This window comes from Arachis ipaensis, chromosome B2 (assembly GCF_059453495.1).
Source record: "Arachis ipaensis isolate K30076 ecotype BB chromosome B2, ASM5945349v1, whole genome shotgun sequence".
Taxonomy (NCBI): domain Eukaryota; kingdom Viridiplantae; phylum Streptophyta; class Magnoliopsida; order Fabales; family Fabaceae; genus Arachis; species Arachis ipaensis.
The window spans coordinates 16,445,885-16,458,500 of record NC_142437.1 but is presented as its reverse complement, the minus strand read 5'-3'; the positions used below and the strand labels follow the sequence as shown (position 1 = coordinate 16,458,500).

Here is a 12,616-nt window from a genome sequence, read left to right as displayed (position 1 = left end):
TAAACTCGATCTCAAAGCTTTAAAAGAATCATCTTCAAAAGCATTTCGTTTCACAAAACCACACAACAATTCAACCAACAGATGTTCATAATCAACCGAGGCAAATCAAACCTTACATATGGCCGATACAATCACCAAATACACATTCTCTCATATCAGTATCCATATGTAATAATTCCAATATATAAAAATATAGTTTTTGGAAAGCGCCCCTACCTCAAAACGCAATTTCCATAATCCAAACGTCTCACAGAGTCCTTTCCGCCTCAACCCGAACTGACGGCAACCAAAACCTTATCTCCCAGTCACGTTCGCAATAACCATAGCAACACTAATCGCAACATACAATAATCAAGACTCGACCCGACGTTACCAAGACTCATATTCATTAACCGAACACAAAAGAATACTAACGCGAGGCTTTTCGAAACATAAATACTTACTGAACTAGCGAAACGAAGCAGCTGCGATTTCGAATCGACCCGGTAGCAGCTCCGGTTGATCAACTATGATAACCACGCAACATCAAAACCTTCTCGAAATCCAAAAAGGACAGAAACCACAAATTAAAATCCTTACCGACAGAGTGTTCTCCGGTGGCAGAGGCAGTTTCCTCCACTCTCATCCATAATCAACCACGATGGGGGTGGAAACCGACAGAGACGGCGGTGGTTCTGACGGAGGTGACACCGGCGACGCGAACAGCGGTTGGGCACGGTGGCTAGACCCGAGCTGTCACGGATCTATTCTCAGCGGCCAGTCGTGCAACAGCCGTAGCATCAACGGCAGTGGAACTCCAATGGTGGCAGGAACTATCCTCCTCCTCCTTACCCGCTCCGATCTCCCTCTCTCCGGCGACAGTGAGGCCCCAACAGCGCCGGCGCGGCTCATTCACTCCTCCCTGTCGCGTTCATCTCTTCTCCCTTAATCAGCTCGTGAACAGAGTAGATCCATGGTGTGATGATGGCACGGCGATGCGGCAACATGAGCTTGCAGCCGCAGCGCCCAGGTGCGACGGTGACGGCGCAAGACAGCACCCTCTCCTCCTCTTCTCGCGCCAGCTTCGATGGATCAACAGTGGCAGAGGCGGCACGAGTTCTCCCTCTTCTCCATGGCACAGTGGCGGTGGCGACGTGGCGGCGTGAAGGTGGTGGCTTTAGGCCGGCAGAAGCGCGCGATGGAGGTGGCAGCAAAGGCCCCCTCCCCTCCTTCTCCTCCGATCTCCTTTACTCCCCCTTAGATCTCTCTTTCTTTCTTTGTTTTCTGTTTCTTTGTTCATGGAGGAAGGGGAAACCGTGGGTGAAAGGGGAGACAAGGCATGATTTCGGCTGCTGGGATGAAGGCTTTAGGGTTTCATTATTTTGAAAGTTAGGGTTAGGGGCAAATTGGTAATTTCAAATGAAATTGGGGATAATGTGGTAATTAAAACCCAAATTAAATCCAAAACTAATTGTATATAGAAAAATACTATTTGCTCATCAATCTTACAAATTATTTTCCATAAAATGCCCAAATCAGAATAATTTGAAATAATATAATTAAACCCTTTATTTTCCAGAATAACAGTATTAATATTTAAAATATTAATTATTTAATCCAAATCATATAAAAATTCTTATTATTTCACAACTACCAACTTTATAATATAATCATAGAAAATAATCCAATAATTATCAAATTGGATAATAATCATAACTTATCTCAAATTCAATAAATCAAAACTTGCTTTAATTTTCTTTAATAAAGAAATTTCTGAAATTAAAGCTACAGAAATACTGAATTTGAAATTAGCTAATGATAGCCATTTTTCAAAGGTTTTGGGTCTTACATTCTACCCACCTTATAAAAATTTTCGCCCTCGAAAATTGATACAAAACGAAGGAAATTTCATAACAGTTCACCTTTGAACACATTTAAGGAAGAAGCAAAAATATCTCAACATATAAATATATATATATATATATATATATATATATATATATATATATATATATATATATATATATATATATATATATATATATATATATATATATATATATATATATATACGGTTTTCAAATACTTGGGTTGTCGTATGCATAAGGATACAAAGGTAGGAGTGTGATTGCAAGGCAAACGTTACAGGATAGGCTCAATGCAAAAGATGACATGGTTCAAACATGTGGGAGTAAAGCAAGGCATTGAAGGCTATAAAACATGATGGGGTTAAAACGACGTGCTCAACATCCGCACACTAATCTCATATCAACCTCAAAGCTCTAACTTTCCAACTCCATCAAGCACTTTACAATCCCCATATCCGATCATAAGCCTAACGATCACAAACCCATTCGCAAGGAACAAAACACCCACAACTCATAACGTTGCACACCTACCGCTTCAACTTCCGTATACACATCACGTCTTAAAGAACTAACGCATCGCGTTACTGCTTCTACAAGTCGCACGTGATATCAAAACAATTCTCGAGTCTACTCAGAAGGATACAAGATCTAGAATGGAGAAACAATTATCAAGGGTAATACTCATAGATTTGAGGGAATGTATCCAATTCCAGATAAACAAATATGTCCAAGCAAATAAGTTTGCTAGAAATAAATCGATTGACAACTCCAAAGATAACCCTTGGATCCAAGAAATTCAATAGGACCAATAAGAAGAGAACCAGCGCCTTAGCATTCAAGTTGAGTCGAAGAAGTAGGAGTTTTACAGAAGAGAATATTTCAAACCCAAGACAAAGCTCACAGAACTTAAGAGCACGATTAAAATACTTTTGAATACATTGTTCATGAAAAAGTTGAAAACTTGCGAAAGAAAAAACCACTTTGCAGTCTAGAAGAAAAGTTGAGCAACAAACATTCTTCAAGAGAGTAGCAAAAGCATAAATGTGGCTTTACTTCAATACAATTTCATGTTGAAGTAGATCATGTAGAGTTTTAAAAACAAAATACACACAAGTTTGGCTAAGAGCTAAAATATTTTCTCAAATATTTTAGAAGGATAGTTAGGTGCACGACCTAATCAAAAGCAGTTCATAAAAACTCGGAAGTAATCAAATGCTTGTTCAAAATTCTCAAATTTTCATATTCAAACAAGCGTGTATAACATTTATAGCAAGTACGAAAGAGGAAGTTAAACTCTTTTTAGAAAAGAAACTCCGAAGTAAAAATTTGCTTACAATTTGGTAAAGGAAATAAGTGGTGCGTTACAAACGAATCGGTTTCCACTAAACAAGGAAGTTCTCCAAAACCTCATTTAAAATAGCACATGCCAATTTTTAAATTAACTTCATCAAAATTGAACAATGGTTTCAATTTCAATCAAGCAACAGAAAGTAAATTCTGTTTAATATTTCTTCAAAGAGAATTCAAAACTTCTTTAAAAGGTTCAAAACAAGAGTCCAAAAGTGTTCTTGAAATCACTATCTCAGAAGAACATTCAAGAAGTTTAAGATATACTAAAAAGGAGTCAAGCCATACAAGAAAGGATCTTAAACCAAAGTAGTCCAAACAAGATTCACTAGGCATGAGTCATCAAACAAGCTTTCAATTGATCCAAAAGAATACAAAAGTCATAGGAAAAGACAACTCAATCATTAGTAATTTCTCAAGGATAAATCTTTAACTAAAAACTCTTGTAGAGAAAGTGAGAGAATAAACAATGCACTAATTTGAAACGAATCAAACTGACTCACATACGGATGAGATTCACAAGAGAGGACAAACCAAGATCAATGGTAATTTCACAAGATGTAAAAGATTAGTTAAAAACAGAATCACGTATGACATTCATAGAGGTGAAAAGCTTAAGAAGGAACGAGTCCGTTCATAAGAAGAAAGCTATGAGTCCAACATTTTCAAAAGAACAACAATGGCATAAACCATGTAGTATGCTAAATCAAACTCAAATCAAAATGAATTAAGTAAAGTTTATCAAACGAAACTCAACCGGGATAAAAGCGAGAAATCCCCTTTCTTTCCAGAATTTTGAAAAACACCCCAAATACATAATCAAACGAAGATGTACATTGGAACTATAGTAAAATTACTAGAAAGTCAATTTACTTTTAAAGTAAGTGCAATTCCGTAAACCAGTAAAAGTACAGGCGAGGCATCAGGAATAAATAGTTGTTAAACTGTATAAGTAATCTTCAAAGTCTTATATACAGATAAGTATATATCTAATCAACAGCAATTCATAAAATCTCAAAATTGGCTGTGATCACTGTCAAGTAAGAGAAAAACTGAATCAACAATTTCTCTAATAATGGGCTCGAAATCAGGAGTTAAAATGCACAGCGCATTAAGACAAGTTCAAAGCTATATCAAGGGATACGTGAATCAAGAAGAACTCAAACAAAGGAAGATAGATGCAACAAGGATTCCAAACGAGCATATGCATTTAAGATCAAACAAGAATGCATATGAATAGAGGAACATAGTTCAAAAATCAAACTACTTCTCAAAAGGATTAGCAAACAAGAATTTCAAGTTAGGATATGAAGGAACAAGTCAACTCGAACAGAATTCAAGACACACAACTGAATAGCCTCGAGAAATAGTTTCCAACGTTGCCAAAACCCGCTATTCAACTTACTCAAAACTCGTATATCATCTATGATAACTCATTAGTGCTTTTATGTACATAATTCACTAGTATTAAGCCGGCCAAACATAATACCAAGAATTATGCAATGCAAGACTAACGGCGTTAATCAATAGATCGTCATGTGCATAAAGCTCTAATTCTCGTCATTCGACAAGACCTAGTACATGACAGACGCTCAGAGTATGCAATCGAAGCATAGTCGGTCCATTCCTCAGGCTCTACAGGAAGGACTGCTCTGATACCATAATGTAACACCCTAACTACCAAAACTCACGCTTCCGGCTGCGCGACTCTGATAGCTCGGACATTACGACGACACTTATACTATTTAATACTAAAATATGAGCCTGTTTAAAATTTTAAACCGTAATACCGCTCCCAAAAATACTTTCGTTCGATAACGTACATCCATAAATACCATACAACTTACAACAACTCATAAAGAGTACATCCATATATATACATAAATATATATAAATAACTTTACAAGCATTGGCCTATCCCTCTTACAGAATATATCAAGATAATGGCGAGGGTTCAATAAACCATAACTAAAGCAAGACAGAGCATCTCAACAACAACTAAATAAACTCTTCATGACTTCTGCGCCCATATCCTGAAAGGGGAAAATTGTAGGGGGGTGAGAACATCATCCTCGAAAGGGTTCTCAGTAGAGGGTTTTGGGAATTACTGTAATAGGATATATGAAGATAAACCGTACTAGTGATTAATAACCGTCTTATGCCTCCTTTTCAAAAACAACGGTTTACAATAAAAGTAAAGTCTGAAAAATCTTTTCTGAAAGAAGAACTGTTCAATTCTCAAAAACTCAAAAGCCTTTCAAAACGGTTTATCTAAACGGAACCAAAATAGCCTTTCATATTTTATTCCAAACCAGAAACACAAAACCGAAATCAACCATCGGTTCATCTCATTTCAACCACGGCCCTAGGCCCAAACAATCCATCCAACAACCAATCACCACAATCCAACAGAGTCCCAGTTGCAAACACAGATAGGAAGTTCAAGCACAAACAAACGGTTACAGCAAGTAGGACAAGTAGCAGTTAATCTCAAATAGTCAGGAAGACAAACCAAGTACAATATGCACACCCAAACAATGTCACATAAATGCATATGATGCATGCCTGTTCCTAGTGGCTGATGATATCATCTGTCGGTTATAGAGCCAATCCGACAAGTCCTGGTAGCTAACCATTGGACTGTCCCTCTGTCGTGTCTCCCCAACTCGAGTTATACTCAATATAAATTTGATCATAGTCATGATCCATATCCATCACCCTCACTGGTGAATATTTATGGGGGTGAGCTCATCCAGGGCTTTCACAGTGCCCGGCCACCCTGACGACATAGGGTCAAAAGAGCTTCGAGTCTCAACCTGGAGCACGTGGTGGCTAGCCACTGCTTTCTCCCAGGAAAACTCTTATCTCCGATAGTGGAAGTGCAACATTCACATTTATCAATGATTCAGCATATACATGCATTCAATCTCATCCATGGATCAACATCCATCTCAGCCATCCGGCTCACGGTTCAGTCCAGAACCAGCCAATATTCATATCATACACAGCCATTCCGGCTCACGGTTCAATCCAGAACCAACCAACATTTATAATCATACACAGCCATTCCGGCTCACAACAAAAAAAGCACTTCCACATTCAACATCATCAATTCATAAAATCGGCATTTAAGCCATAAATCACTTTTTCCCAAATCATTTCACTTTGAAATCAAGTTTCAACTCTTTTTAGCCTTGGCTTTAAAGATCTCATTTCTCAAATCATCTCAGGCTCATAAGCCACTTTTACTCAAGGTAAATTCCCTTTTTAAAACCATGCCACTCTCGGCATCCTCTTTTCAAAACTTCCATAACCATGGAAAGTTAAAGATTCCTTTTGAAACATTCAAAATCACCCATCCAACAATGAGATTTTTGTAACAAAAGTTCCTCGGCAGAGTCCCAAGTCCTTAGGGGAGGATAGCATAACTCATTTCGCCAAATTCTTTTAAAATCATTAAAACCTTGACTTTCCGATTTGAGTAATAAAATAGGGTTTAAGCCAAACCGAGTCACGTAATCCTTTACTTCTTTCAAAGCCGTTTCCTTTACTTAGGCAAAAACCAACTTTAACCCCCATGATAAATTCTAAAGCGTTTCAACTGTTCAAAATTGTTTTAGTCTTGCAAAAATTCAGAATTCAAAGAGTACTTAAAACCTTTCTCAAAACATTTCAAAATGAAACTTGTCAATAGACATTCAGGTTCTTTCAAAGTCATTGAAGCTTCTTTAATTGAAACCCCCAAGTCAAATTCAAAGGCATAAACCCTTTTTACATTCAAACAGCTTTAAAACACAAGTTTCATCTAAATAACTTTCTCCTGAAAGAGATACAATGCCTTTCTTAAGAAGCAAGACTAAATCACAATTTCCTCTTTACTAATTCATTTCGAAATCATGAATCATCCTTTTCTCGATAATTCAAATAAAATAGTAGAAGTCTTTAACTCATCATTTTCCAGACAACATTTCAACAAGGACTTGGATTTTATAGAAATTTCGGCAGCACCTCCCCTAAATCTTGGACTTTGCCACCCGGTTCGGGTTCCAACTAAACCGTTCCAAAATCCTTTTCAACAGCCCAAAATCCAAAAATCAGATCAAGGCAAGCCAAATCCAACAGTCATCTCAATTCCATATTTCAAGGAAACCGTTTCAAAAATCAAATCGTTATCAGCCGAATAAACTCATTTCTAAAGCTTTAAAGAAACGGTTCAGCAACAGTCATTTATCAAACCAGATCATTTAAAGTAAACCAGGCTAAATTCAAGAGTGTATTCTATTTTTCACATTCTTAAGAAAACCCATTCGATTCAAATCAATTTTCAACGGATTAAACTCGATCTCAAAGCTTTAAAAGAATCATCTTCAAAAGCATTTCGTTTCACAAAACCACACAACAATTCAACCAACAGACGTTCATAATCAACCGAGGCAAATCAAACCATACATATGGCCGATACAATCACCAAATACACATTCTCTCATATCAGTATCCATATGTAATAATTCCAATATATAAAAATATAGTTTTTGGAAAGTGCCCCTACCTCAAAATGCAATTTCTATAATCCAAACGTCTCACAGAGTCCTTTCCGCCTCAACCCAAACTGACGGCAACCAAAACCTTATCTCCCAGTCACGTTCGCAATAACCATAGCAACACTAATCGCAACATACAATAATCAAGACTCGACCCCACGTTACCAAGACTCATATTCATTAACCGAACACAAAAGAATACTAACGCGAGGCTTTCCGAAACATAAATACTTACTGAACTAGCAAAATGAAGCAGGTGCGATTTCGAATCGACCTGGCAGCAGCTCCGGTAGTGGCCAGAAGCTCCGGTGGATCAACTATGATAACCATGCAACATCAAAAACTTCTCAAAATCCAAAAAGGACAGAAACCACAAATTAAAATCCTTACCGACAGAGTGTTCTCCGGCAGCAGAGGCAGTTTCCTCCACTCTCATCCATAATCAACCACGATGGGGGTGGAAACCGGCAGAGATGGCGGTGGTTCTGATGGAGGCGACACCGGCGACGCGAACAGCGGTTGGGCGCCGTGGCTGGACCCGAGCTGTCACGGATCTGTTCTCAGCGGCCAGTCGTGCGACAGCCGTAGCATCAACGGTAGCGGAACTCCAATGGTGGCAGGAACTACCCTCCTCCTCCTTACCCGCTCCGGTCTCCCTCTCTCCGGCGGCGGTGAGGCCCCAACAGCGCCGGCGTGGCTCATTCACTCCTCCCTGTCGCGTTCATCTCTTCTCCCTTAACTCAGCTCGCGAACAGAGTAGATCCATGGTGTGATTATGGCACGGCGACGCGGAAACGTGAGCTTGCAGCCGCAGCGCCCAGGTGCGACGGCGACGGCGCAAGACAGCGCCCTCTCCTCCTCTTCTCGCGCCAGCTTCGATGGATCAACAGTGGCAGAGGCGGCGCGAGTTCTCCCTCTTCTCCATGGCACAGTGGCGGTGGCGACATAGCGGCGTGAAGGTGGCAGCTTCAGGCCGGCAGAAGTGCGCGATGGAGGTGGCAGCAAAGGCCCCCTCCCCTCCTTCTCCTCCGATCTCCTTTACTCCCCTTAGATCTCTCTTTCTTTCTTTGTTTTCTGTTTCTTTGTTCATGGAGGAAGGAGAAACCGTGGGTGAAAGGGGAGACAAGGCATGGTTTCGGCTGCTGGGATGAAGGCTTTAGGGTTTCATTATTTTGAAAGTTAGGGTTATGGGCAAATTGGTAATTTCAAATGAAATTGGGGATAATGTAGTAATTGAAACCCAAATTAAATCCAACACTAATTGTATATAGAAAAATACTATTTGCTCATCAATCTTACAAATTATTTTCCATAAAATGCCCAAATCAGAATAATTTGAAATAATATAATTAAACCCTTTATTTTCCAGAGTAACAGTATTAATATTTAAAATATTAATTATTTAATCCAAATCATATAAAAATCCTTATTATTTCACAACTACCAACTTTATAATATAATCATAGAAAATAATCCAATAATTATCAAATTGGATAATAATCATAACTTATCTCAAATTCAATAAATCAAAACTTGCTTTAATTTTCTTTAATAAAGAAATTTCTGAAATTAAAGCTACAGAAATACTGAATTTGAAATTAGCTAATGATAGCCCTTTTTCAAAGGTTTTGGGTCTTACATTGGATTGTAAGGCCCACATCGGTTGGGGAGGGGAACGAAGCATGCCTTATAAGGGTGTGGATACCTCTCCCTAGCATGACGCGTTTTGACGAGTGAGTGTGGGGGGCTTCGACTAGCATCCCTATCGTCAAAAGCAAAACCATGAGGCCTTGTGTGCCAAAGCGGATAATATCGTGCTAGCGGATGGTCTGGACTGTTACAAATGGTATCAGAGCCAGAACCCAGATCGATGTGCCAGCGAGGGCACTGGGCTCCCTTAGGGGGTGGATTGTAAGGCCCACATCGGTTGGGGAGGGGAACGAAGCATGCCTTATAAGGGTGTGGATACCTCTCCCTAGCATGACGCGTTTTGACGAGTGAGTGTGGGGGGCTTTGGCCAGCATCCCTATCATCAAAAGCAAAACCGTGAGGCCTTGTGTGCCAAAGCGGACAATATCGTGCTAGCGGGTAGTCTGGGCTGTTACAGTAATAGTGGAGACTGGAGAGGATTTGGTGGAGACGAGGTGAGGGAAGATTGCAGAGGTGAAGATTTTATGAAGCATAGACACGAATACGGACACGACATGACAACATGATACGTGACATGGTAACATGCGAATTTTAAAAAGTTGTTGGATACGGAATACGCATATATTAATAATAAAATATATTCATTAATATTAAATTAATAAGTATTTTTAAAAACAACTATATGATATGTATTTTTTTTAAAGTGTATAGGTATTTAAAAGATAAAATTGTAAACTCTTATGTCTTAATAGAGTTAGTAAGAGTTTTGTACATTATATGTACACAAAATAGTTATCTAAAGTTCATACTATTTTTCTATCATATATGGTTGATATTTTTATCATTAAAAAAAGTCACTCTTTCCAACTCCGATTCATCAAGAGAAAGGTGAGCAACTTCAAGAATCCCATTTTTTTATTAATTAGTAAATAACATCTCCAACAATATTCCACATCATAATTTTTCCTTTATTGTATTGTGGTGTTTTTCTTGAAAGAAGATGAAAATTGGTATGAACAAATACTAAATTTTCTGGACGTTTAGACTTCAACTTGTTTCTTTTTGGGGAATGGATAAAAGAATAAATGTTCCAATTCCTTTCACAACAAGAAGATGAAGATGGTTGCTTTAGTAATCTAAGAGCAATTGGTTGAAGAATTATTGCTTTACCACCATGAATTAGCCACTAAGATTTTGCATCGACTATACTTCTATCATTCAAGGAGTCATAATCATCAAAGATACATCTACCATCAGAAAAACTTGCAAATTCAATGTTTACTTTTCTCCTCTCTTCCTCATCAGGAAAATACCTCTTCAAGCATTTAACTCTCTCATTAGTAATCTCAATATTTTGATAAGGAGAAACTTGTGTAAGATCTTCTCTCAATCATTGGTGGCTATAATACCTATATAATTAGTGGTTAAAAAAAGTAGTAATAATTCAATTATTTTCACTTATAAATAAAAGTTATAAACTATAAAGGTAAAGAGTTACCTTGGATTCAATGAATGTGCTAAACAATGAAGGGGTGTGTTATTTTTTGTCCATCTTTGAACTAATATTGAATGTACAACATTGTAGAAGAACATGACTCTTGTTCATCTTTTCTTTCATAGAGATATATAGCACTTTTTACTTTTTTTATCATTGAATCCCATATCTCATGAACCAAATAAAGAGTAAGTGCATCCGTGTCTATACTTCTTAAAACATCATAAATAGGATTTGTGAAAGCAAGAATATAATCAATTTTTTGTCACTAATTTTCACTCAAAATTTTTTCAGTAACAAACTCCGCTTTGACAATATTATCTTCTTTGTATGAAGACCACTTCTCATTTATAAGCATCTCTTTGAGTCCTTGCTTTAACAACCTAAATCTTTTAAGTATCACAATAGTAGAGGCAAATCGAGTAAGAGCAATATTAAACAACTTCAATATATTAAATTTATTGAAAATAGATAACCTCATATGATGATTAACAATAAAGTTTTTTATAAAAGAAGCATCTTCAACAATTTGAGTAATTCATGAGCATTTTTGATAAACAAAATTATTCTTCTTTGTATTCTTAGTTGCACAAATGTCCTTTAAAACAAGGTTGAGAGTATGAACAATATAAAGAGTTCAATAAACAGATGAAAATTCAGCTTCAATCAATAAACCAGCCGTTTTACAAACTGGCACATTATCAGTCACAATTTGCATTACATTTGAGAGACCGACTTCTCTTATCACATCTCTTATTTGCTTCGCAACATAATCCTTGTGTTTGATCTCATCTAAACAATCTACAACTTTTAAAAACATAGGCCCACTTTCAGTCACAACCATAAAATTAAGAAGAGGCTTCCTTTGGAGATCACTCCATCCATCACTTACAATGCTCACTTCCTTTTCATTCCATGTCTTAGTAGGCTTTAACATTCTCTCCACATGTTGCTTCTCTTTCTCAAGTAAAGTTGTCTTCAATTTATTATACCCAGGAGGAATATAACTATCAGTATAATTATTAGTAGCATAAGAAAAAACTTTGACTAAATAGAAATTTTTTGTTAGATGAAAAGGTAATTCAGATGAAAAAAATATTCTAACAATATGTAAATTTAGAGTCTCCCTTACATTCACATTAAAAGCTTTTTCTAAAGGTCTAGTAATTCTTCTTTTTCTTGAATTAAGTTCCCTTAGATTAGATAAGGGTGGAAGAGGAATTGACTTAGAATTTTTACTTTCATGCAACAATGTACTTTCAGTCTTTCACTATCAAGTTTCTTAAGTTCTTCAAGCTTTGTTGATGTAACTTTTGCACAAAATCTAATTCCTTTTCTCGATCGAAATCTTTAATAAGTGTGTTCTTACTCTAGTATAAGAACTACTGAATAAAACCTTGCAAAATTTACATTGAAACTCAAGATTTTCACCACTTTCAATTTTATCTTTCTTTGTTACAAATTTTCATAAAAGCTTATCAACACTTTCTTCAGAATCATTTTGAACACTCAATATTTTCATTCCTAGGTTCTCATTCCGTGTGTGTATATATATATATATATATATATATATATATATATATATATATATATATATATATATATATATATATATACAGATGCAGGTTTTGGTGTTCCACGATGAGCTGGAGTTTGTCTGGAAGCCGGCAAAGTGATCTTGAGCTCTGTTTTATATTTTATTTAGATTTTCTCTTCCTTTTATTTTGAAAAACTTT

The 12,616-nt window shown here is 37.0% G+C and overlaps 1 pseudogene; it reads right to left on the bottom strand.

Annotated features, from left to right (window-relative positions):
* Window positions 1-10,204: 10,204 nt before the first annotated feature.
* On the bottom strand, window positions 10,205-12,402 carry LOC148573134 (uncharacterized; annotated as a pseudogene).
* Window positions 12,403-12,616: the final 214 nt, after the last annotated feature.